The following is a 22139-nucleotide window of genomic DNA, read 5'->3' as shown; positions in this document are numbered from 1 at the left end:
CACTCCTATGCCTTATGGTCTTATAGACAGTAAAATCCTCATTTCAGATTGGGAATCCAGTGTCACTTTTACTGACTTCACACTATTCAAACAACAAATGCAGATCTATTTTAAAGATCAGATCATTCCCACCTGTCAGAATCTAGTTTACAATTGGAAAGGAGGGGCCTTGCTAAATTAACATATCTGGACTTTCCATGGACCATCAGCAAGATCTGGAAGAGATTAGAGGTTTTGAAGATCAGCTCAAAGCAAGGTTAACTTTAAGAATAACAGGTTCCCACTCATGCAATACAGAGAGTAATTTAAAATCTCTTGTCCAGATTGGTGGTGGATACAAAAGCCAATACTGAAAACGTGTTGCTGGAAAAGCACAGCAGGTCAGGCAGCATCCAAGGAACAGGAAATTCGACGTTTCGGGCATAAGCCCTTCATCAGGAAGGCTTATGCCCGAAACATCGAATTTCCTGCTCCTTGGATGCTGACGGACCTGCTGTGCTTTTCCAGCAACACATTTTCAGCTCTGATCTCCAGCATCTGCAGACCTCACTTTCTCCACAAAAGCCAATACTACAAGTATTACTTTTCTAAGGAGGAACCATCAGAGAGGCTCATTGAGTCAGTCACCACCAACACAATGAAGCTTTTAGGAAGAATATTTTAGCTAAAGGAAAAGACAAAATCACTGATACATTACGTGAGAGCTGACACAGTACAAAACCAATGTGGCAGACCAACAGCAATAACATGTTATACATGCAAACAACAAGTAAAGATATGGTCAAAGCACACCAAGCCAATAAGTTTGTGAACAATTATGGATCGTTACACCTACCCATAAGCTGTGCAGCTTTTCTTGATATCTGTAAAGCATGCAAGATAAAAGGATAATGGACATGTATGTGGAGAAATTCTGGTTCTAAAGGTCAAGTCAGATCACAGAACTAAATGTAGACTAACAACTAGATGGTCCAACATCATCACACTGGCAACAGGGAAAATATTAAGAAGGTGCACAAATACAAACATGTCAGCAAGGTTCAGAGTCAGCCAGGCAAAAGGTAAACATCAGAACTGATTGGACTGTTTGAACTGCTGACCTCACACACCATGTCGACTGCAAGCTTTTACAAACATCAATATATGTCCTGAAAAAACAGGACAACATTAGGTTAGGGTGTAAGTGATAGAGGAGCTCATGCCAAATAAATTATCAACCTGTATCCTCAAAGCTATGTACCTCACCAAGTGGCACTCCACAGTACAGCCTAAAATACATCATCTCACAGATCATCTCCAACACATCATCAGTTCCGTACATGAGAAGAATCAGATTGTAGTGCAAATACTTCAAGCTCATCTTGGCTTTCTGGAATCTTTTAATTGGTAGATAACATTGGTCGAACACTGTTAGAACTACTAGCAGGCACAGATCTCTTTATAGTCACAATTCATAAGATTAAAATGTCATTCGCCATAGTGTAATGGATCATATTAGACGCAATTGCAAATATCTGCATCCAGACTGATTGGACACAATTTGCAATTTTAAAGGTGATGCTTTCCATTGTAAGGATGATGCAACCTTCTGAATAATCCCTCAAACCCGTATAGTGTATACATTCAAGCAAAGCTTTATTGGAATTAAGTGGGATGGATTGGCTTGGTATAATTTGGAACGTCAATCACCACACTGATGTAGCTCTGTCGTACTGACTTCAGAGAACGATAACAGCATTGAGGTATGACTAGGCACCTCAAACACTCACTTAAAAAGCGTCCACTCAAAACTTTAATGCTGGAAGAATGCAATCCCAAACTACTTGGAGCAAGATTATTTTCTGAATAGATTTAAAATAGATACTGGTTTGTACATTTAACAGAAGAATCCAATAGCTGATACTATTTAGGATACCATTTAGGCAGTGCTGTTTCTGACAGTTAGCATTTGGACCATCAGTGAGCTAAGACCTATTTCAGCAACTTATGAATAGGATCACTGAGTATGTGTCTGGCTGTGTTTACAAAGATTTAGAAAAAGAAATTTACAGGGCAATTTATTGCCCATCCTAATTAAGAGTTAACCACTTTGCTGTCGATCTGGAGTCACATGTAGATCACAGCAAATAAGGATAATAATTCCCTTACCTAAAAGGCATTCATGAACTAGATGGTTCCTCATGTTATGGACCAGACTAAGCCCCCTCAAAACATGTCAGAGAGATAGCCTAGACTCTAATTTGCTCTTATTTTAAAAGAGAGATCCAGGCATTGTGCTACAGATGTAATTTGACTCGTCAAACTACCAGTCTTGAGGCAAAACACACTTTATTCATACACGATAGATAAAATGCACACAAAAGAAAAAGAAAAAGAAAATGAAAAAGAAAAGAATTGGCTTAACTGTAACTTTATCGAAATGCTTAACAAAATAATAAATACATTAACCACTACTAATTAACTGTTCCAATATAGTATTATGCCAGAAACACCACTCTTGGCAAAGGCAATTTCAGTAAAATAAATTGTCTCACATGCAATTCCAGCAGCAGGAGGAGAACTTCAGCTTTTAGCTATAACAGAGAGAGGAAAAGCAAATCCATATCTAACTTCAAGACTCCAGCAACTGCTGAAAGCTAAAACTAAAATCCTGGTTCTGTGGGAACTTGACTCCATTCAGGCTGCTTTTATTCTTCCAACTTATTGTTCAAAATCCAACACTTTCCCAGCTGTTTACTTTATTGACTTTGGAACAATTGTACCGCTTTCCCAACCTCTCTTCATTACAAAAAAAGACCAAATACGTCTTGTAAAGCAGTTGTATTATCACCTTAATAACCAACAATGGTTATCATTAGATTCTTAATTCCAGATTTTCATTTTACTGAATTTAAATTCCATTTGCCACAGCAGGATTTGAACATGAGAAGCAATAACATTACCTCAAGCTAATTGTCTAGTGATAACACCATTAGCCCACCAGCATCCCATTGATTATAATGTGAAAATTGGTAAATCAAAGGAAAGACCTCACAACAACTTTTGCCTTCTGATGAAAAAAATAGATTAATAAATAAACAGCTCAAAATGTAAGGTTGATATCAGAGTTTTACCCTTTTTCAGGTCCACTTACTCCATGAATGGAGGCCATCCCAGTCTAGATACATTTGCAAATATTAGATTCCCTGGAAACAGGCCCTTCGTCCCAACAAGTCCACACCAACCCAGTTCCCTCTGACTAATACAGCTAACTCTACGGGCAATTTAGCATGGCCAATTCACCTGATCTGCACACCTGTGGTCTGTGGGAGGAAACCGGAGCAAACCCACACGGAAATAATGTGCAAACTCGACACAGTCACCCAAGGCTAGAAGTGAACCTTGGAGTTGTAAGGTAGCAGTGCTAACCACTGAGCCACCGTGCCATCCTAAATGGGTCAGTGCCACAGGATAAAGAAAATCTACTCTATGTTCTCAACTTTGTGCACAAGATATCGCCACTGAGAGATTTGCTCAGGAAATAACTTCCCTGTGAATGTAAAGATGACCATTAATATGTCCTAGATTCTCTGAAGCAGGTTGAGTCAGCCATCTTTACTTACTATGCTATGACACTTGGAAAGCCATGGACACATCACAAAATAGCTTACAGACACCTTCTCTTCAAAATGAAAAACCTATTACTATTATTTTGAAAAAGCTGCCATGTACGCCAGCCAACAATTCCTATATTTAGTGGGAAATCAGCTGCAGTCTTTTGGCATCATGTATTTTGACACCTATTTATTTGCCAAGGAATTCGCCATTGAATGACATCATTAGCCACTGGAAATGACTTGTCATAATCCATTTGAGTTAGCAGCATTACATTTCAGTGTCTACATGCCAAGTAGCTGGTGAGCTGACTCAGGGCTTGGGATTCTCTTTCAGTTATATCTTTTTTCCTTTTTATTCTTAAACTATTCAAAATGGTGCCAGATTGTGATGGCTGTTGAAGCTTTTCTCTGTATCTTACTGTATTACTTACTGTCATTTGATCTGTTACACTTTGGCCACTCCGTGGATATATTGTAAGATGTACTTACAGTGTATCAGGGAAGATTTTTTTAAAAGTCAACTTATCTAACCAAAATTACTGAAATTGATGCTTTCTCTCTCTGAATACTAGAAACAAACAAACCAATCAAAAGGAAATTGTACAAAAACATTTCAATCAACCTGCAAAACCAAGAACCTTAAAATCAATTGCTTGATTATCAATATTATGTTATCTACTCTTCAAGAATCATGTGAAATATGAACAGTATACTTTTTAACTTTTATTTATTTGGACTCACTTCTCATTTCTAATTTATGGGTATGTGTCTTATTTAGTATTTTGTTCTGCATTGAGCAACAAATAAACTTTTGTTAAGTCATGAAAGCCTAGTTAAATTATTTCTTTTCAAAACAGATTAATTTCATCAGGGAGAAAGGATACCTTGTGGTGCCCAGCCAAGAGGACAGGTGAAACAAAAAAGGAAAACTAATTCATCCCTCCTCACCGAGAGTCGGATAATTTGGGGTATTCCACCTGTAACTGAAAATAACTTGAGGAATCTCACCTGGAGTCTGAGTGTACCAATTCCCTAAACTCCCCTCTGTTTGAAAACTTCAGTAATACAACAAGCAGGACTGTCGCTGATGCAATGAGAGTTTTTTTCAGTTGTTCTACGTTCAAGTTATTTAATGTTACAAATCTTGATGGTGTTGGAAATATACATTGTGAATGCTAACAGGTCACTTGCAGTAAAAAGTCTTTTTTTCAAATTGTGCTTCCAAAACCTGAAGTCAGAGATTCTCTTGCAGGGAGAAACATCTAAAGAGGTCATTTCTTGCACTTGGTATTAATTCAAGTTTGGATTTCGAATGCTAGCTGATGAAAGTAAACCATTCAATATATGTGCTTTAATAGTCGAATCATGCCCTATTACCAAAATACAGTATCATGCATACAGATTAATATTGTTGGCAATATCAGACTTGAAACTCTGCCTATTTTTTGACAGGGCCACTTCAACTCAAGGTGTCAACATTAGAGGACGTGAATCAGCATCTCATGTTCATCTGTCTTGGTGGGAAATGTGAAGCATCAATCATAAACTCCAACCAGTGGCTTCAGATGATGCCAATTTCTTTTGGAAGATTGCCAGCTGAACGATATTTTTGCTGATCCTTTGAAACTTCCATGTGGATACAGATTAAGTGCTGATCTGATGTTACAAGTATTGTTAATTTATTATGATCCAATGTAATGTTATTACTGGACATGTCAGATCTCCCAGCTATCTGGCTTGTTTTGTTTTTATTTAATGAGGCAGTCTTTCACTGAAATGCAACACGCAATGCTGTAAATTTGGGTTGAACAATGAAACAAATATTAATTATGCAAAAGAAGTGAAGGTAAAATAGAATACATAATATTATTTACATGTAATACAGCTTAATAAATTTGAGATAAACAGTCAAAAAATATCCAATTTATACCATTCTTTTGACAGTACTAGAGACATCACATCTTTAGGCATGACTTGGCTGTTTCTTAAAAGACATGTTCTTGATGAGTTTGATGGCCTTTTTTCTTCATTAGTCACACAGCTAAGCTTAAATTTTCTTTGTTTGAAATAGCCCCTTCAGGTTCTATCGAAACACTTCTAGTCCAGAACTTTCAAACTAAAACTCTTAAACAAAGATAACCCATGTCCTAGCTTCTTTGAACTAATTCCGTCCTCTGGAAAAAAATAAATTGTTTATTACTTCTAATGTCAACTCAGACTTTGCAAACTAAAACGAAGCTAATGGAAAATGAAGAACTGCAGAGGCTGAGGATCTGCAACAAAAAAAAAACAAAATCTGCTGGAGGAACACAACAGATTTGGCAGTATTTGTGAAAAGAAACTTAAATCATTAACTCTGCTTTCTCTCCACAGATATTCCAGGCTTGCTGAAATTCCCTAGTAATTTCTGTTTTGCAATAGCATTCCAAGGTGTGTTTCCTTCCAACTGCATTCTTACAAAAACCAAAATTAAGCAATTGCTTTTCAGTATTTACTGTGTTCAATCATGAACTCTCACAATGCAAACAAAATTACTTTCTCATTCTAGTGATTAACTTAAAAAAAAACACCATGGCTTTAAAAATACTGACAAGTTAATCATTAAACCCTCTCACACACAAACCAAAACTCACATCCATTAGTTCAAAATCTAAACTCAACAATAAATGATATTAGCATGTAATGTATGTGATGTATGTAAATCACACACATTTCATCACAGTTGAAAATATTCCTAGATAATCGGATCATTCTTAAACATCTGTAAGCATGACTGTTAGTGTGTTCGCTAAGAATTTGAATGAAGTTCATTTAGAGTCATCGAGTCATAGAAATGTACTGCATAGAAACAGACCCTTCTGGCCAACACATCTATGCTGACCAGATATCCTCTATTAATCTAGTCCCATTTGCCAGCACTTGGCCCACATCTCTACAAACCCTTCCAAGGCATATACCAAACCAGATGCTTTTTAAATGTTTTAATTGTATCTGCCTCCACCACTCCTCATTCCATACATGTACCACCATCTCTGTGAAAAAGTTACCCATTAGGTCCCTTCAAAATTGTTCTCCTCTCACTCTAAACCTATGGTCTCTAGTTCTAGACTCCCTTACCCCAGGGAAAATACCTTAATCATTTACCCAATCCATGCCCCTCATAGTTTTACAACCTGTATAAGGTCACCCCTCAGCCCCAAATGCTAAGAGAAAATAGACCCAGCCTACTCAGCCTCTCCCTATATCTCAAACCCTCCACCCTGGCAATATCTTTGCAAATTGTTTCTGAACCCTTTTGAGTTTCACAATATCCTTCCGATAGAAGGGAGACCAAATTGCACACAAATTTGCAAAAGTGGCCTAACCAATGTCCTGTACAGTCGCAACCTGACCTCCCAACTCCTATACTCAATGCTCTGACCAATAAAGGAAAGCATAGCAAATGTCTTCTTCACTATCCTACCTACTTGTGACTCTACTTTCAAGAAACTATGAACCTACACTCTAACGTCTCTTTGTTCAGCAACACTCCCCAGGACCTTGCCATTCAGTGATTAAGTCCTGCTCTGATTTGCCTTTCCAAAATACAGCACCTCACATTTATCTAACTTAAACTCCATCTGCCTCTCAGGCCTCCAGTCTGAAAAGCAACCTCCACCACCACCCTCTGTCTTCTACCTTCGAGCCAGTTCTCTAACCACAAGGATAGATCTCCCTGTATTCCATGTGCTCTTCCTTGCTAGCCGTCCACCAGAAGGAATGCTGTTGACCGCCTTACTGAAGTCCATATAGATTATGTCCACTGCTCTGAATTCATCAATCCTCTTCATTATCTCATCAAAAAACTCAATCAAGGTAGTAAGACATGATTTCCCATACACTAAGCCACGTTCACTATTCATAATCAGTCCTTGTCCTTCCAAATGAATGTAAATTCAGTCGCTCAGGATTCCCTCCAACAATTTGATGTCAGGCTCACTGGTCTACAGTTCCCTGACTTTCCCTTAGCAGCTTTCTTAAATAATGTCACCACGTTAGCCAACCTCCAGTCTTCTGGAACCACACCTGTGACTATTTGTCCAAGTGTACAATTGTTCATGGCAGCATCGTTTTGTTTCCTACCTGAAATTCAGAGCATCAGTCAGAAAATGAGTCTGAGAGAAAACAGTGTTGCAGACCAATGATCAAAGCAGGGATGCAGTGTGAGAATCAGAGATGTTGTCCCTGCAAGAGAAACAATGCTAGAGATCTTCAATTAAACTCTGTGATCCAGAGAGAAAGCCAGGAGTGCAAATCAACCAAACTGAATCAAGAAATCACAGGACAGCACGTGAGTGATTAGTTCCATGTAAAAATAAATCCTAGATGTGGAACATATAGCTGAAGGAGATCAGATTCAGAAGAGCAGAACAAGATGAGCATCTAAATTATCTTGACACGGCTGGGTATAAGACTCCTCCAGGTACAAGTTGGCAGCAAGTAGGTGTTCAATAAAGCATTTCCCAATCAGTTGCAGTCTCTCAATGATCCAGGTATTCTTTCCCACTAATGGCAAATACTGACATAGTCACCAGGATTGAGGTACCACAATTTCTGGCAATCTTAAATCCAGGAGGTTTTGTGTGGCTTGCTGGACTTTAGAATTGCACATACTAATGGTGCCTAAAGTAGTATGGTCCATTAATTCAAATCTTTTTGCTTAATTATCAACAACTAGCTTGGATTTTTATATCCAAAAAGTAACAAATCATAATAAGAGGCATATATCAGCAATGTTCGTAAAAGGTAAGTCTGTCAACCAGACTAGATGTCAACAATAAGATCAAGACTTCATTGCTATAAATTGCTTTAATTGGAAATAAAAAATGCTTTTTGTTATTCTCCTGTTCTATTGTTCCCCTGACTTCATGAGTTCCTTAACTCTGACCCAAGTCTCCCTATCTGTTTTCTTCTTCATTTCAAACTCCTTTCTCCCCCTCACCCAGCCTTATAATCTGCCATGAAAAGAGAAGTGTGCAGCATAGAGGGAGCCAATATATTAGGACCACCAGAGGGACTCTGCAAACCTGTATTCTGTGCAGTGAATGAATCTTTGAGTCATATTGTTTCCCATCAAAGTGCCTTAAATCAGAGGTTTTGCCGTTCCCCTCGTGCACACATTGAGCGACTTGCCTCATCCATTCTGGGTGTGATTGCTGCCATTTTCTTTTCCATTACATACTTTCAATTTCCAGCACAATGGAAGGTGATAGCAAGCACTCTTCAGCCACAGGCTTCAGGCCTTCAGCTCTATGAATCGTTGAGGTCCTGAGCATCCAATCTCTTCCTGTGAACATATAGGCTTTGCAGCTCCCCAAGTCCCACTCAACCCATCTACAAAGGCCGGCACCTGCCTCCCTTCTGCACCACCTCAGTCCCGGGCATATGAGGTGTCCATGCCAGATATGCTCATTTGAAGTCCATGTCTTGAGCCAAACTCCCTCCTGCATTATCCTGTTCCTATCCAGGTTTTATCATTTCTCCCCCTTACAAATATAGTTGCCCCCCCTTCAAAATTAATGTGGCATTGTACCTAACACAAGATCTATATCCTCTTGACTGAGCTTTGGTGACCAACAATGCAAGTTGTCCGGTTGTATGACTGAATTAATTAGGTCATCAACTTCCAATTCAAGAATTTCTGACATTTAACTTGTTTGGTGCTTTAGTAAGACAGGGAGCTGAGGGAAAGGATTCAGAGAATCTGTTCAGAGGAGTAATCGAGGGCAAAGAAGCTCATTTGTGCTGATGCTCAAGGGTAGATTCCAGGAATATTTGAAAATTGCTACCAAATGCTTCGAAGTATTTAAAGTTTTTATAATCTTTTATCTTTAAAAATGACTTAACTGTATTGGTTAATAATGATCACTCTAAAAAACCTCCCCTGTAAACAATCACTTAAAGTACTTGAGACACTTCACTGCTCAGGGTCTTCTTGCAGATGGAAGTGTCCAGTCTCTTCAATGTTCCCTGATGATGATATCTCCTCAATTCTGGGAAAGCGTTTTTCCTTCCACCTTCTCTCCAATGCTTCTATATTTTACTTTACAATATGGAGACCAAGGATGTGTTTTTTTTTCAAATGCTACAGCAACGGCGTCAGCCTGGCTCACTTATTTCCAATTTAGTGTTATCTTTAATTTTACATGTTTGAGATAAAGTCTGTTTAGATTGGATTTGGCCCATAGTTAACAGCTTTGAATAAAATATATATATTAAAGCATAATTAGTTCAATTTATTACCCATCAGCTTGCAACTGTATAATGATTCCAGGACCTGAGGCAACCTGAACTTTATGACAATTGATGGCTTGCTTTCCTCTTTTGTTTGATTCCAGTATGTCTGCCAGATAAACCTCCATCACAAATTTTCCTTTTTCCTTTTATTGGTGAGTCTCTCAATAGAACTAACCCGGCTCTTGTTCTCAGAAACTTAAACACAACCATCCACGAAATGATTTGACTATCACAGTTCTTAAAACCTCTCTGAACTCTTGCAACCTCTCTCAACATCTTTCATAAATCTTAATAAGTTTGATTTCAATTTGTGATTTTCCCATTGCTATTCTCTCACTTTTGTGTTCAAACCATTGCTTTACCTTTGATTATAAAGCAAATCTGGTTTTATAGATATTGAGCTGATCCGATTGACAGTATATTGCAAGGATCCCCTTATGGTTGGTGCCAATAGCTTAAGAAAGTTTCAAGTTCAGAGCTTGCAAGGGAAAATTTAAATTGTTAAGAAAATAGGGAATCTGTTTACTGATTGTAGAAACACTAATTAACTTGCATTGATTATAAATACAATACTAAAACAACTTGTACAAGGATTAAAAACATAAGATGTGGAAAATACTCATCAGACTAGTGTGACGGAACAGACTTCAAAATATACTAGGAAGATAACCTGGACCCCAAGATTTTCTTATTTTTAAAGGCGAATCTAAGGCATTGTGTTCCAGATGTAATTCAATTGGTCAAACTGTCAGTCTTCCAGCAAAATACACTTTATTCTTACACTATGGTTAAAATACAAATAAAAGAATGAAGAATTGGATTAACAATTCAAATGGAAAATTTAACAGAATAATAGATTATGTAACTACTAAACAACAACTGTTCCAATGTAGTAACATTTATTAACACACCCTTGGCAAAGACAAATTCAATATAACAGATTGTCTCACATGAAATTATAGAACCAGGATGAGAATGGATGTTGTTAGTTGCAACAGAGAGAGGAATAACAATTTCTACATCCCATTTCAAGATCCCAGCAAGTGCTGAAAGCTAAACCTAAAATCCTAGTTCTGTGGAAGCTTGATTCCATACATTCTTGCTACTTCTGTTGTTCCAACTTAAAAAAAGACCTCACAAGCTGTTTACCTTAGCGGCTTTGAGCAGATGTCTCTGTATCTCTGTCTCAACTTCACTTCATAAAAACAACTGGACTCAATACACCTCTTAACGCTATAGTATCATCAGACTAGTTTGCATCCATAGTTGGAGACAGAGATGGACTGGACCTTTCCAAGATTTGGACCCCTGTAGAGATGTGTTTGGATCTTAGAATATTAGGGGAAGTCACATCAAGACAGATATGGGGTCTTTCCCAGGAAATATGGTCAACTCTACAGAGGGAGGGCAGCCAATTAGTCCAATTGAGACCCCACCTGACAGCCATCTTTTGAAGGTGCTAATATTTTTCCAAGATTTGAGCAGCCTTCCCCTAAAACTCCCTGCATTGTGAAGTAGCCACTTGCCCAATCAAAGTGGCCTCCTATTGGTTAATAAAGGTGAGAGGAGGACTCATCAGTATTGAAGGCTTCATGCTCAAATGAGGAGTCATTGGGATGCAAGTCATAGGGTTACATATCACTAATCCTTTGGAGAGGTTTTCCCTTGAGTCTGACGTATTTATCAGCTTTAGGCCTCTAGGTTATATTTTTTTAAAAATTCAACTTGAAAGTGTGCAATACCTGCTAAGCCAGCATTTATTGGCTATCCTCAATTGTTTTAGAGAAGTAATGGTGTGCTGCCTCTTTAAACTGCTGCAGTTCTCTGGGGCTAGATAAACTGACAGTGCTGCTAGTAAGGAAGGTCCAGGATTTTGTCCCAGATGTGAAATCATGAAATCTATGCAACCAACCTGGGATACCTCCATGTTAAGGGCCTCCACATTTGCCTGCTTACCTTGGCAACACCCACTTCTCAGAGAGTAGCTGCCATCCTGCCTCAGGAATGTCATTTAAGTCTGAGACCAGGGTCCGAGGACCCTCTGTTCATTTCAGTTTATATTTTAAATCAATAGGCTTCTTGAACTGGGAATTGTTAGTTATAACACATTAAGACAATACAGAGGAAGTGCAGCATACATTGATAACCACATTATCTCACTTCCTGTCCTGCCTTAAAAGTTCAACAACTTTGCCTCTAATCCCAATCCTCCCTTTGCCTAAATATAATCACTTTCTGATTCTTCTATTCCACTTCCCAATTTCTCTAATTCAGGGGATAAGCTATCAACTAACATTGATAAGAAATTCACTCACATGTTAGTCTTTCTGCGACTTTATGTCCTGGATGGAATTCACTCTAATCACCCAGTTTCTCAATTTTTGTTGCATTTGTTCTCATCATGCCTTTTGATCACTTTGCTGAACATCTCTATTCAGTCCACAACTGTAAACCTGAGATTCTAGTCACTTGTCATTTTAATCCTTCTTCTCACTCTGACCTGCTACACTATTTTAATGAATTCCAACAGAAATTCAAGGATCAGCATTTCATTTTTTGATTAGGCTATTTACAGCTTTCCAAACTCAATATTGTGTTCAATAAATTCAAATCATAACCACTGCTCCCAATTTCTCAGATAGCAAATGTTGATAATGGTTCTGTTGTTGCATGATCTCTATACTCACACTTTGCTTCTTGTTTCTTTATATATGCCATTTCAACCTAATTCATTTCCCCTTTTATAATTTAATCAAATGTGCTTTCCATCATAAAATGATTATTCCTTTTTCTTCAACTTATCTCCTCACATTTCTCAGCATCTGTATTTAATTCAAATCTATTAGATGTGTAGCATCTGCAATTTCTGAGGACAGGTCATTGAACAGAAACTTGAAATCTGTTTCTCTCTTCAAAGATGCTGTCTGTTCTCTTGACTACTGCCAATACCTTCCAGTCCATCATCTAAGTGCTTTCTTTCCATCAGAATTAAATTATGCTCAGGTATCCTTGGTTTGTTCACAAAACTCAGCCTTCTGTTCATCCTTGACAAAGTTAGGTGTACGCTGTGAGACCTAGTCGGTGGCATTTTTGCCTTGGAGTTGTAAGGTTCAGACTTCAAGTCCCAATCCAGGGTCTGGGTTTTATGCTGATCCATTCCCCAACAAACTGGTGTGTTTTCAACAGGAGAGAGGGAGAGAGACCAGGCACCCAATCAGTGCACCCAAAATCTTCCCCTGCACTCATTCTGTACAACACAATAGGTATTTAAGGCACTAACTAGGCCCTTCATCACCACCCATCTCCCTTTCCCAAACCCCTATAGGCCAATTCATCCATTAATTGTTCCAAATGTGATCATTAGGATGAAGCATTAAACAGAGAAACCATTTGCCTATTGCCATGGATAAAAACAATCCAGTGCAGTACTGAGGGGGTATTTACAGATAGGGCTATCTTTGAGTGAGACGTTAAACAAGTGATCCATCTGCTTTTTCATGTGAACATAAAAATTCCATGGTACTATTGAGAAGAAAATCAAAGGTTTTATCTGCTGTGTCCTGGTCAATTTTCATGCTCAATCATTTTTTTTTAAAAATCAGGTCTGTCATATTGTAGCTTGTGGAAGTCTATTGTGGAAAAACTGGCTGCCTAGTTTCTGACTAAACTTCATTGCCTGCAAAGTGCAATGAGATGTCTCATGGCCATGAAAAGTATTAAATAAATGTAAACATTTCTTTTGTCTTTTTACCAAGCTCCATCACTAATTGGAACAGAATGTTAATGCTAAAGAACTGTTGTTTTCACAGGGTAATGTGCTGTGTTGACTATCCATTGTTCTTTGTAATAAACTTCATTGTATTCTGATAATTCAGCATGATTATTGCAAACAACATTTTTACATCATTTTATTGGATGCAAAACTTTGCAAGTGGACTGTCAGAGTAAAAGAACACCCCTATAAAGTATGCATGAAAACTATATTTTTTTCTAATGTAAGAAATGGACAGCTACTCAGTACGGAGCCAATAAAATCAGAATTTTGATATGTTAAGCCTCTACTTGTTAACTGTGGTTCTCAATAGAAGAGAAAATCATTCATCCACCACCTGCCATGAAAATGGAAAACTAATATGAGATCTGACAAATTGTGAAACCTTTTCCTCTGTGTTATTTTAAAGAACCAGTTATTTCAAATATAAGTGATTGAAAATGTGGTTATTTTCAAAATAATTTGGCATTGCATAGTTCATGTCATTGAGTTTGATATTCTCTAAAATATCAAAGGAATAAAATTGCATTCACACGCTTGAGAATGCATCTTATTCTGTTGTCAATACGTAAATCATCTAATTTTCATTCTTTTACCTACTTAGAAAATGATGTTAGAATTGCTGGATTCCCCTTGGGTCCACAAAGTTAGAACAGTGCCACTGTGTTTAGACAGGTTCATGTGAATTTTATTCATAAATCAAAAACAGGAGCAAATTCTTCTGGGGGGAGGAGGGGTTGAATGTATGCAACCATCCGGAAAGGAATGTCAGCAATTTAATAAACTCAGGCTGCATGCTTCATTTTCACCAATCGCTCATAATTTAACCCTGATCAAAGGAGTTGCAGTCCTCTTGCAAGCTGCCAACCAAACTACAGAGAGGATTGGATGAATCAGGAGGGCAGTAGCTTATCACAATCAACAAGTCACCCTACTCACAGCTGATATCTCCCTCCCAGGATCCAATATGCATATAGGGACTTACATCTCCATGAATATAATTCCATTTGAGCCTTACGGTGAGATCTTCAATCGCTTCTTTAGGCTTTTTACACAGACCTAACCGCAAATCCCCACCACTAGCAAAACCCTCCCCACCCCCACCCAGAACGAAACATTCAAATTTCAACTACAAAGCCCCTGAACTTCAACCCACCATACCTCCAGTCTCCATTAACATAGAAACATAGGTAAAATATCCTGTTGAGATGGGATGAGGTTGGGAGAAAATGTGCCTCTCAACTGTAATCTAGACACATCAGCTTGGCACGCTGCACTTTGTACAGTTGCAGCAGGCAATGTGTTAGATGCTAAAGATGGGGACAAATGGGAGAACTCTGAGGAGAAGGCCAGGGACTTGGAGAGGAGGAGGTTCTCCCTGTCCATAACCGCACACAGCTATGTCAAACACAACAACTCAGATAGGAGAAGATTGACACCAATAGATAAGACCTTGATGCAGCAAACCATCATGGAATGTGAAATACTCATTGCTCATCATACCAACACTCGGTTTATATTGTGGAGGCAAATTATTTGTTTCATTTGAGCTTGCTTTTGTGTTTAGTAAACGTTTGTCTTTAGAATTATTCAATTGCTTGCTTTTGTGTGATGTTTCCACATTGGCCAATGACAAGCTTTGGTCATCAGCAGGAGTTGAAGACTGACTAGCGATAATTATACAACAGTGTTTAGATGGGATATAGCTAAGGAGAAATAAATTATTTGGCCGGGTGGTTACACAGGGACAAGAGTGAGAGAATGGAGTTGTATGTGGGAGGCAGTGTCAGACTTGCCAGCTATGTATCAAGAGCTGTGTGACTTTGTGACTGTTGTGCCATTGCATTGCCGGTGAGGGACAACATCAGATCACCAATTTTTCACAGTAACCTTTTAAATTTGGTGCAGGCAGCAGTGTTGCCGATCCATTGGCAGAGATCAACTGAGCGGCAAATTGAGGAACAGCACATGGTAGAATCGCTCTGAAAATGGGCAAGAGAGGAACCATAGGGGCAGGGTAGGTAAGAGATCAGGTGAGTTTGTCAGGTTATGGTGATAGATCTTGCGATATCTCACAGAGAGAAACCTTTCTTGAAACTCAACAAAACTGACACTGTGCCACATCAGCATAAGATTCAACCCTTTGTGAATTCAGATATTCGTGTCTGCAAGCTTCTAAACTTTATGATCATGTAATTGTTTCTTGAAGGCAGTGAATGTAGCATTAGCTCATCTTTCCTTCTTTCTCTAATGGATCTCCGAAATGCTAAATTTCAAAATACAATGTTCATAGTGGAGATAAAACATAACTGATTTGTGACAAATTCTTTACGTGCTGACAATCAAAGTATTTTGTTTTGCAAAGTGACACTCTGCAACAACTAAATTGCTCCTCTATAGTGTAAAGAAATTGCTGAAATGGGTTCTAGCCAGGAAAGAATCATTTATGATTTACAATTACAGAGAATGCTCAGCACAACAACAAGCTATTTAGCCCATGACAGTCCATGTCAGTTTATGTTCCACCTATTGTCACAGAACAAAGAATAAAGAACAAAGAAAATTTACAGCCCTCCAAGCCTGAGCTGATCGAAATCTACTGTCTAAACCTGTCGGTCACTTCCTAAATGTGGCTGAACCAATGTCTTGTACAATTTTAACATGTCTTGCCAGCTCTTATACACAATACCGCATCCAATGAAGGCAAGCATGCTATATACCTTCTTGACCACTCTATCCACCTGTGCAGTAACCTTCAGGGTACAATGGACCTGCACTCCCAGATCTCTCTGCTCATCAACTTTTCTCAAGACTCTTCCATTCATTGTAGAATTCACTCTAGACTTAGACTTGCCTAAATGCATCACCTCATATTTGTCTGGATTGAATTCCATCTGCCACTTTTCTCCAGTCTAACTATATTCTCCTGGATTCTTTGACAGTCCCTTATGCTTTCTGCTTCTCCATCAATCTTCAAGTCATCTGAAAACGTGCTGATCATACCAATAGTACCCTCTTCCTGATCATTTATGTATATCACAAATAACATGGCCCCAGTGTCCTCCCATCATTCCCAGTCAATTGTATAATCCTCTCTTTCTTGCACTGTCACATGGATCCAGCAGCAGAGCAGAATTGGTGGCATCATTTTTGGAAAAAAAAACTAAATGAAAGGCAATGATATTGGCCAAACAATTATAGAAATGTTGTAATATGCAAAAAGGTTTCTGGTATATTGGCTCGACTTCTATGTCAAGCCTGGTTATGATAATTGGTTGACCATAATGGGAAGCAATGTAATTTGATTTTGAATTTATATGATATTTTGTTTTTCAAATAATGGGAAACTATAAGTACTTTATATACGTTTCATTTCATTGGTCCTTCTGACTAACGATATTCAGGCTCTGAGATAATATTGGAGTGACAAATGCTTCAATTATAAATTTGCTCTCAATAAAGTTTTCTAACTGATGCATCATCCATTTGATTTTTCTTTCAAACCTATCAGCGTAAGAAATTCAGATATAGCAATTTGTTTTATGGTTTGGTCAATATCAGGGACCAAAGCCAAAGATTGAAGATAATTTTGAATTTGTTAGCTGGCAGTTGGAAGCTTGGACCATGAAGTTTGATCATCTGGAAACAGATTCCATAATTATCCCATTCTCCTTGTTCCTATACAGATAATAACACTCATGCTTTCTAATCTCAAACATGGTTGCAGCAAGCACTCAACATTAAATACACAGTCAATTGGCCACGTTCCTGAGGAAGACTTTCAAAACATTGAGAGATTAATTAAAGCTAAGACAGACAGGTCGAATGAGAGGGCATTTCGACTGGACCAGGTGCTGAAGATTATCCTGAAATGATTTTGACTTGGGATATTAGAAGGAAAGGACAGACTAAGGATAAAGATTTGGAGGACTGGATGAAGCCAGATTGAAAAAGATGCTTTATGTTCAGAGAGGTGCGGCAGCCATTTAATGACAATGGAAATAGAAGCTACCGCAGTGAATACCATAACGTCCTGAATGGGGTGCTGTAAGAATTTAACAATCTCACACAAATATTTGAGGTCAATGAATGGATCTTCAAAAGCTTTATCCCATCCATGCCATTGGCCTTACACTCTGCTTAATGCACCACACCCCATCACTCACCTATGGGCAATCTGCATCCATTAACAAACCACACTTTCACACCTTCATTGATACTTTCACCTCAACCTCACATATTTAGTACTGTTGTAAGTCACATTCACTCCTCAGCTTGCACACACAGCCATTCAAGGAACAGAAAAGGATGCACTTGTTCCAAAGGAAGACATTTTAGTGTCCATAGCTGAGGGTGTGGTCAATGCAGGTCTAAAACAATTGAAAGTGACAGCATCCTCATAGTAAATTCTTCTTCTGATATCCCATTTCCTAACATCCTGCAAGCTCTACTGATCTGCAAGCTACAGATGGTCTAACCATTCTTCACCAATACACCCCACCAACTCCCCTCATTACAATGCTATTTTTGTGCTTTTCTCCTTTGTAATAATGAAGAACTGCAACCTGTCCTGGCAGAGGTGGAAGAACACCAAGTGGAAGAGGAAGAAGACAATGATAATTGCCAATTATCATAATTTGCCTTCAAAACTCAGCCGTTAGCTCTGATACTGACACTGGCCATATTTAAGAGGGTGCTCGAGAAGCAGGATCTGGATGTGGTTAGATGTTGACCATAAATAAATTACAAATAGCACAGGTGGAAGGGATACCATAGGTCACCAATTATAGAGCCCTACTGCACGGAGACAGGGCCTTTGGCCTGAACTGGTCCATGCCGACCAAAAGGTCAATCCACGCTCAACACATTTGCTTGTATTTGGCCCATATCCTTCTAATCATCTCCTGTCCATGTATTTGCCCGAATTCTTTTTAAGTATTGTTAATGTACCTGCCTCAACCACTTCCACTGGCAGCTCAATCCATATGCATACCTCCCTCTGCGTAAAAAAACGTTGCCCCTCAGGTTCCCTTTTATTCTTTCCCCAATAGCCTTAAACTGATGCCGCCTAATCCTTAATTCCCCATTCCTGGGAAAAAGACTGAGTGTATTCACCCTATTCATGCCTCTCATCATTTTATATACTTCTATAAGATTGCCCCTCAGTCTTCTACAAGCACTAATTTGTCCAATTTCTCCATTTAACTCAGACCATTGAATCTAGGCAACATCCTTATAAATTTCTTCTGCTCTCTTTCCTGTTTAATAACATCCTTCCTATTGCCAAGGTGATCAAAACTGAACACAATACTCCAGATGTAGCCTCATCAACATCTGTACAATTACAACATAACTTCTCAACTTTTATTCTCAATGGCCTGACTGATGAAGGCCAGTGTGCCAAAAGCATTCTTCACTCCATGTTTACCTGTGACTCCACTTTCAGGGAACCGTGACCCTGAACTCCAAGAAGCAGGAGAATCGACGTTTCGGGCATAAGCCCTTCTTCAGGATGCTGCCTGACCTGCTGTGCTTTTCCAGCAACACATTTTTCAGCTCTGATCTCCAGCATCAGCAGTCTTCACTTTCTCCCACTTCTCCAGCTGATCAAGGTCCTGCTGCAGTTTCTGATAACCTTCCTCACTGTTGACGATACTGCCTATTTTAGTGTCATCTGCAAATTTGCTAATCATGCCTTGTACATTCTCATCAAAATCATTGATATAGATAACACCAGCAATGGGCCCAGCACTGACCCCTGAAGCACTCCACTAGTCACAGGCCTCCAGTTATTCAAGCATCCTTCCACTATTGCCAATCAAGCCAATTCTGTATCCTTTTTGCCAGCTACCCCTGGGTTCCATATTATCTAACCTTCCAGAGCAGCCTACCATGTGGAACCTTATCAAAGGCCTTACTGAAATCCATATCAATTATGTCTATCACCCTCATCAACCTTCCTGGTCATTTCATTAAAGAACTTTAACAAATTTGTGAGACATGAGCTCCCACTCACAAAACCATGCTGACTACTCTTAATCAAACCCTGTCTTTCCAAATGCATGTATATCTAATCTCTCAGAATCTTCTGAAGTAACTCACGCACCACAGATGTTAGGCTTTCTGGTCGATGGTTACGAGGTCTTTTTTGCAACCTTTCTTGAATAATTTTCACAACTTTTATTTCCCTTCAATCTTCTGGGACTTCACCCATGGCGAATGATGATGCAAAAATATCAGCCAGGGCTCCCAAAATTTCTTCTCTAGCCTCTTACAGAGTTCTTGGATATATCTAGAAATTTATCCATCTTCATACATTTTAAAAATTCTAATATCTCCTCTACTGTGAAATGGTCTGTCCCCAAGATATGAGCACTAACTTCCCCAAATTTCTAAGTCTTCATGTCTTGCTCCACAGCAAACACATAGGAGAAATATTAGCTACCACCCAATTGTTGATGCTACATATGGGTTCTGCTCCAGAGTTTACAGATAAAGGCTTAATTTGGTCAGGATACAGAAAAAAAAATCGTGCATGCTGTACTGGCAGGTCTGTCAGAAAGCCTGGCGATGTTATCAAATAACATAGGGAAAGTTAGTATCAGACCTGCACACAGCATTTTTCAGATTTTTGAGCTCATGGAAGTGGTAGCCTCTCTGTTATGCCACATGGTCTCAATCGTGTTGCAGCATAAGATGGCTAATGTCTTCGTTTTCATTGCAAAATAAGCAATGCCACCCAATGTTAGATTACTGCAGTGGAAGTTTACACTGAACCTATGCAACTTCAGTCTGCAGTCACAAATTCTCAATCTGCAGAGAACATAACTGTGAACACCAGTGCTCCTAAGGGCACAGCAGAGTCTCACCAATTGTCCTCGGGCACATTACTAGGATGTTGAAGCACTACCAAATTCAAACATGGGTTTATAATTCAATGTTCAATTCCAAGGGTATGAACTAAATGTATTATCTAAACAGTAGGGTTTTCTAGGCCTTCTGCTAATGTTAATACGTGACAAAATTTATTATGTTATGCATCCATGTTTGAAAAGTCTATTAAGACCATGTTATAATGCATGCATCCAAATAATTTGCTGAATGCATTGATTATGAATAACATCAACACAGTTTAAAACATTTAATTTTGTGAATTTTTTCACTAAGTCAAATTAATTCAACCTCCACTGAAAAATATGCAGAGTCACGTTTGTGTAAGTCTGACATTTTCATGAGCTTCTTCCCATTAGGAGAGACTGACGCTTGAATAAAATCAACTCTCGATGAAGCACCATATTAAAAATTGAAGCATTAAGAGAAGTAAGAGATTCAATGATCTCGTGTTTGCAGAACTATAGTATTTCACACTGAAGTCTAATTACACAATGATACAGAGAAAATGACATTTTAACAAGAGAACGTACAAAGCCTTTCATTTGAAGTAACAAAAGCTCTCCTCCTAGACTCATTATTTTGTGGTGAACTTGATGGCATTCAAATTGCAGTATTTAATAAATGAAAGAGCTCTCGCACCATGAAGCTGAGGTGGAAATTAAAACAGGGTACTTATTTTGTCACACATACAACTATGATAAGTTCACTTAACAAAGTAGGAGGGAAAGACTTGAAACTTCAGTTCAGTTGGATATTCATTTTGCTGATACTTGCATTTCTAACTCTGAACATAATTACATGATATGAGAGAAGTCGTTTTTTTTTCTTTTGAAAAAATATGTATTGCATTTTCAGCAACATTTCTTGTGAAAGCGTATGTGCAAGCCAGCCCAAACACAAAACGGGTGACCCTTTTCTTTAGCCACATGAGAATTATAAATAGAAAGACAATTGTTGCCTGACTCTAGGACTGGATTTTCCATTTGTTTTGGCTAAGAGGAAGGCAGTTGAGAGTAAAATAATATTGGGGGACTGTTTATTTTGTTCCCTTGCCACTTCTACAACATTCTACTTCAACTGAAAATAATATAATGTGTTGGTTGTTAACATGTCATGTACCTTATAATTAATGCATTAAAAGTGCTAGATTTTAAGATTGCATTCCATTTCTTGCCTGCAACATTCTTCTAATGGGATGGGGAGTCAAGTGAAAAGGAAGTTTTGTTAATGTAATCATTGATTTTCTTATAGACTATGTACAAGTTTCTAATGTTAACTGCCATTCATTGCTATGTCATTCTTGCCCCAATCCCCTCTAACAATGGCACCTTAATGTCAAGGATACAGCACTAGAGATCAACAAAATAGTCAATTAAACAGGAACAGGTGGATTATATGCTGGGGTCAGTGGTCTTGTTGACAGAAAATAAACCTATGCCAGCTATGCAAAATCCAATATATTCATAATTAAAATCAGAAAATACAGGACAGATCTGGGAGTAATGACAGAAAGGGAAACAATACAAGATTTCAGGTCAAGACCTGCTGCCAGACATGTTGAACCATTTCAGCATCTTCCATTATTATTCCACATTTAGAAC

This window comes from Hemiscyllium ocellatum, chromosome 11, assembly GCF_020745735.1.
Source record: "Hemiscyllium ocellatum isolate sHemOce1 chromosome 11, sHemOce1.pat.X.cur, whole genome shotgun sequence".
NCBI lineage: Eukaryota > Metazoa > Chordata > Chondrichthyes > Orectolobiformes > Hemiscylliidae > Hemiscyllium > Hemiscyllium ocellatum.
The sequence above is the reverse complement of the archived record's forward strand: the minus strand, read 5'-3'. Positions refer to the sequence as shown.